Below are 6,000 nucleotides of genomic sequence, written 5' to 3' on the forward strand. Positions count from 1 at the left end.
ACACTCAGTTGTACACTTGATAATACAACAACCAGATCTGTGATAGGAATACGGTGAAGAGTACAGTCGTGCTGACTGAGTAGCGTGTTGAGAGATACAAGGAATCAGATAGGAGGATTTCGTGAGAGTCCCAACCCAAGTAGTACTGTGCTCTGCCGGGTTGTTGGAGGATGAGGTAGAAGAATACTTAGAAGAAGAAGAGAATACCGTGTATTGACCTGTATTGGGTCTTTGCACCACCTAATGCCCTACCAGTGTCGAGGGACCCATCCTAGAGGGTGACACAAGGCCCCAGACCTTGTTACCTGGGATGAGCGTAATGCTGGGGATTTCCTGCTGACAACCGCGCTGCGAGATAGAGTTCCTAGGTTCTTAGCAACTTTGCTCTATCCTAGCTTACTGCTGTCTGTGGATACTGTCCTGCACTGTGACTCTTCTAGTCCACGGCGTGGGTTGAGATGGTCTCTGACTTGTCCTCTCCTGTAGGAGTTTAACACTTGTAAGAGAGGCATGGTTTGGGAGCACAGATATCTGCCACTGAAGTGGTTAAACTGTGTCTGGTAAGCCCTGGGTGTGTCTCTGGTAACCAAGGGGTTAACCTAGACACAGGTAAAGCAGGATTGATAGCCTGTTTGTCTGTGTTGGCCATAGCTAACATAGACAGATTGTAAAAATACGTACTGGGACCTGCTTTTTCTGGAGTGAGTGAGGTTGGCAGTGGGACGCTCACTCCACCCGGGCTTCGGTCCTGGGCTTCCAGAGCCCACAGCTGGGGGTCATCAGGGCCTTAAAAAGAAGCTCACTGCAGTGCTGAGTGTGGCCATACCTGGAGAACTGTCTGCTGGAATACTGAAGGTATTGCATGGGCCACACCATACTTTGTTATTTATACCCGTGGGCTGGATAGCTGGTCCCATGTATAGTCAGGGATTGGTTATGTCCTAGTAAGTGCTCAGCCGAGCAGGGTTTATTTGTGTTTAAGCCTTTGTTAAGGTTTGCTTTGTGTTTTGAAGCTAAGTGTGAAATAAAAAACACTTAAATTGGACATTATCCTGTCTGTGTCCCTGCTTACTGCACTGCTACCTAAGATCGACCAGAGCTATTCCCCACATATGGTGGCTCGGAGCGGGCATGGTGCAGTGAAGCATACACTTGTTGCATGTCCTGGCTTTCAACAGCGCTGAAGCAAAAAGCCACAACCATGGAGGAACTGATTAAGCAGCTGGTTCAGTCCAACTTACAGCAGCAAGAAACTAACAGACTGCTAGCACAGCAGATGACAGCACTAGCGGCTGCACAACAAAAGCTGGGTCCAGCGATGCCGGAGCATGACGCCAGGAGGGAAGTCCGGAAAGCCATGACAAAGATGACGTCCGAGGATGACGTAGAGGCATTCCTGATGGGCTTCGAAAGATTGGCTACCCGCGAAAGGCTGCCACAGCAATACTGGGCTGAAGTGTTGGCACCCTTCCTTATCGCAGAGCCACAGCAGGCATACTTTGACCTAAGCGAGCAGGAAGCCCGGGATTATGCCACGGTGAAAGCAGAGATCTTAGCCCGCTTAGGAGTTGATCTACACCTTCGGGCTCAAAGAGTCCATAGCTGGAGGTACCAAGAGGCGTTACCACCCAGGACCCAGATGCACCACCTCATCCACCTGGTCCGCAAGTGGCTTCAGCCGGAGACATCAACCCCGGCCCAGATGGTGGAGAAGGTTGTCTTGGACCGCTTTCTGAGGGCCTTGCCGGGGGAGATACAGCAGTGGGTGGGGCATGGGGACCCAACCGATGCAAATGCTCTGGTGGGGATGGTGGAGAGGTACTGGGCTACCCAAGCTCTGACGAAGAAGGCCTCTCAGTCCCCGGCCAACCTCAAGCCCCGAAGGCCCATGGTATCTGCTAGTTCCCGGGCAAGATCAAATCCCTATGTCCGGGAGATGCCCCAGGGGAGGAGGAGGGGGGAGGCTCCCATCTGTTGGTCCTGCCAGGAGCCTGGCCATATTGCAGCCAATTGCCCCCACGTAACTGAGCCTATGGACTGCAGTTCTGCACGGAGGGTGTCCCTTTATGCAGCCCCGGTTTATACGGCTGCCATTCCAGGCTCTGTCGATGAGTGCCACCTATGCCAGGTGACGGTAGCAGGGCGCCAGGTCCTGGCCCTGCTGGACTCTGGAAGTCGGGTGACACTAATTAACGGATCCCATATCGACCCTGGGTCTGTAACGGGCCACACAGTAGGGGTCCTGTGTATTCATGGAGATGTAAAAGTCTATCCCACCGTGGCTGTTGCCATCCAGACCTCCTGTGGAGAGAGACAACATGAGGTAGGGGTTGTCATGAACTTGCCCCATGACCTTATTTTGGGACGGGACTTCCCCTTGTTCTGGACTCTGTGGCGGAGAAATCAAAGGTCGGGGAGCCCACCGCCTAGAGTACCCCCCAAACAGAAAGGACAAGACCTAGACCCTGAGCCCAATGACCCAGACTCTGGGGTACCTGCCGTAGGGGTGACCTGTGAAGAAAGTAATGTTAATTCTGTATTTCCCCTAGAGGTAATGGCAGGTGAGACTGAGGAGTCAGTGACCGGGCCACAGTTGTCGGATTTGGAGGTATCCCGTGACAACTTTGGCACCGCCCAGCTCCAGGACCCCACACTGGTCCGGGCAAGGGAAAATGTTGTGGTAGTGAATGGGGTGCCACAGCACGCCAATGCTGATCAAATATTTCCCCACTTTATGGTTGACCAAGACCTACTATACCGAGTTGATAAGTTGCGGGGTGAGACCTGTGAGCAATTGCTGGTACCACAGCCTTATCGCCAAACGGTTCTGATGTTGGCTCATAAACATGTGCTTGGTGGACACCTAGGGACCACAAAAACGTTGGATCGCATCTTGCAGCGATTCTATTGGCCAGGGGTATACGGTGAGGTTAAACGTTACTGTGAGTCGTGCCCCGAATGTCAATTGCATGCACCCATGGGACATTTTCGAAATCCGCTGGTACCTCTACCCATCATCGAGGTCCCATTTGAAAGGATCGCCATGGACTTGGTAGGTCCATTGGTTAGGTCTGCTCGGGGGCACCAGCATATACTGGTAGTAATGGACTATGCTACCCGTTATCCTGAGGCCATCCCACTGCGGCACACATCGGCAAAGCTGATAGCCAAGGAGCTTTTTGCCATGTTTTGCCGAGTGGGACTACCCAAGGAAATCCTTACGGATCAGGGTACCCCTTTCATGTCCAAAGTCACCAAGGAACTGTGTAAACTCTTCAACATAAAACAGCTACGCACGTCTGTATACCATCCTCAGACAGACGGACTAGTAGAAAGGTTTAATAAAACCTTGAAGAGCATGCTGAAAAAGGTGGTGGACAAGGATGGGAGGGACTGGGATGTAATGTTACCCTATTTAATGTTTGCCATTCGGGAGGTACCACAGGCCTCTACTGGGTTTTCTCCCTTTGAGTTGATCTATGGTAGACATCCCAGAGGCCTGTTGGATATTGCAAAGGAGACTTGGGAGCAGGAACCCACCCCCCACAAAAGTATTATAGACCACATTGCTGGTATGCAGGACAGAATGGCGGCCATTATGCCCATTGTTAAGGAGCACATGGAGGCTGCTCAAAGGGCTCAAAGCCGGGTCTACAACAGGTCCGCCACAGTAAGGACCTTTAACCCGGGCGACCGGGTTTTGGTTCTAATTCCCACAGTGGAAAGCAAATTTTTTGCCAAGTGGCAGGGACCCTATGAGATAATCGAGAAGGTGGGGGAAGTTAACTATAGGGTACGTCAGCCTGGTAGGAGGAAGCCTGAGCAGGTGTACCATGTCAATTTGCTGAAAGCTTGGAAGGACAGGGAGAGTCTGCTTACAGAAAGGTCTCCAGCTAATCTCCCTTCTGTACTACCCCCTAAGGCTACAGTTAAGCCTGCAGTGGCCGGTGCAGATGTGACAATTTCTGAAACCCTCACAAAAGGACAACGCCAAGAGGCTAGGGAATTTGTAGCCAGGAATACAGACGTGTTTTCGGAATTACCTGGGCACACGTCTGTAATCAAGCATGACATTGTCACAGAGCCAGGGGTAAAAATCCGTCTAAGACCATACCGAGTCCCTGAGGCACGTCGGCAGGCCATTGCAGAGGAGGTACGGAACATGCTACAGTTAGGCGTCATAGAAGAGTCCAAAAGTGAATGGGCCAGTCCCATTGTTCTGATTCCCAAACCAGATGGGACTCTTCGTTTTTGTAACGATTTTAGAAAGTTAAACGAAGTTTCAAAATTTGACGCCTATCCCATGCCGCGTGTAGACGAGCTTATTGAAAGACTGGGAAGCGCTCGGTATTTCACTACGCTCGATCTCACCAAGGGATACTGGCAAGTACCCCTGACGGAGAGCGCTAAAGAAAAGACAGCCTTCATCACCCCTGAGGGTCTTTTCCACTATGTCGTGCTACCGTTCGGACTTCACGGGGCCCCCGCGACGTTCCAACGCCTAATGGACATAGTGCTGAAGCCTCACAGGAGATACGCATCAGCATATCTGGATGATATTATCATCTTCAGCTATGGCTGGGAGAGTCACTTGGCCAAAGTACAAGCCGTAGTGGACTCTCTAAGGGCAGCTGGCCTCACTGCAAACCCCAAGAAGTGTGCTGTTGGGATGGAGGAGACACGCTACTTGGGGTATGTGATTGGACGAGGTGTAATTAAGCCCCAGGTCAACAAGGTCGATGCTATCCAGGGGTGGCCTCAACCTGTGAGCACCAAACAGGTCAGGGCATTCTTGGGCATTGTTGGGTATTACAGGCGGTTTATACCCAACTTCGCCACAGTGTCTGCTCCCCTGACCGACCTTTTGAAAGGAAAAGGGTCAGTCATGGTGCGGTGGAATGCAGAAGCAGAAAGCGCTTTTCAGGCCTTGAAGCTGGCGTTGTGTGGATCCCCCGTCCTCATTACGCCAAGCTTCAAGAGAGAATTTATTGTGCAGACGGATGCGTCAGAGGTAGGGCTGGGAGCTGTTCTGTCACAGGAGGTGAACGGAGAGGAGCATCCCGTTACCTACCTGAGCAGAAAACTCACACCAGCCGAGAAAAATTACAGCATCGTAGAAAGGGAATGTCTGGCGATAAAGTGGGCCTTAGAGGCACTAAGATATTACTTGTTGGGGCGACGGTTCCGTCTGATAACTGACCACTCACCGCTCACTTGGATGAGTAGGTCAAAAGAGAGAAATGCCAGAGTCACAAGGTGGTTCTTGTCTCTGCAAAATTTTAGTTTTTCAGTGGAGCATCGAGCCGGGAGACTGCAAGGCAACGCGGATGCCTTGTCCCGGACCCATTGTTTGATGTCAGGAGTTTGCCCCAGTGGGTCTAAACTGAGGGGGAGGGAATGTAAGAGAGGCATGGTTTGGGAGCACAGATATCTGCCACTGAAGTGGTTAAACTGTGTCTGGTAAGCCCTGGGTGTGTCTCTGGTAACCAAGGGGTTAACCTAGACACAGGTAAAGCAGGATTGATAGCCTGTTTGTCTGTGTTGGCCATAGCTAACATAGACAGATTGTAAAAATACGTACTGGGACCTGCTTTTTCTGGAGTGAGTGAGGTTGGCAGTGGGACGCTCACTCCACCCGGGCTTCGGTCCTGGGCTTCCAGAGCCCACAGCTGGGGGTCATCAGGGCCTTAAAAAGAAGCTCACTGCAGTGCTGAGTGTGGCCATACCTGGAGAACTGTCTGCTGGAATACTGAAGGTATTGCATGGGCCACACCATACTTTGTTATTTATACCCGTGGGCTGGATAGCTGGTCCCATGTATAGTCAGGGATTGGTTATGTCCTAGTAAGTGCTCAGCCGAGCAGGGTTTATTTGTGTTTAAGCCTTTGTTAAGGTTTGCTTTGTGTTTTGAAGCTAAGTGTGAAATAAAAAACACTTAAATTGGACATTATCCTGTCTGTGTCCCTGCTTACTGCACTGCTACCTAAGATCGACCAGAGC

Source organism: Dendropsophus ebraccatus, chromosome 3 (genome assembly GCF_027789765.1).
Source record: "Dendropsophus ebraccatus isolate aDenEbr1 chromosome 3, aDenEbr1.pat, whole genome shotgun sequence".
Taxonomy (NCBI): Eukaryota; Metazoa; Chordata; class Amphibia; order Anura; family Hylidae; genus Dendropsophus; species Dendropsophus ebraccatus.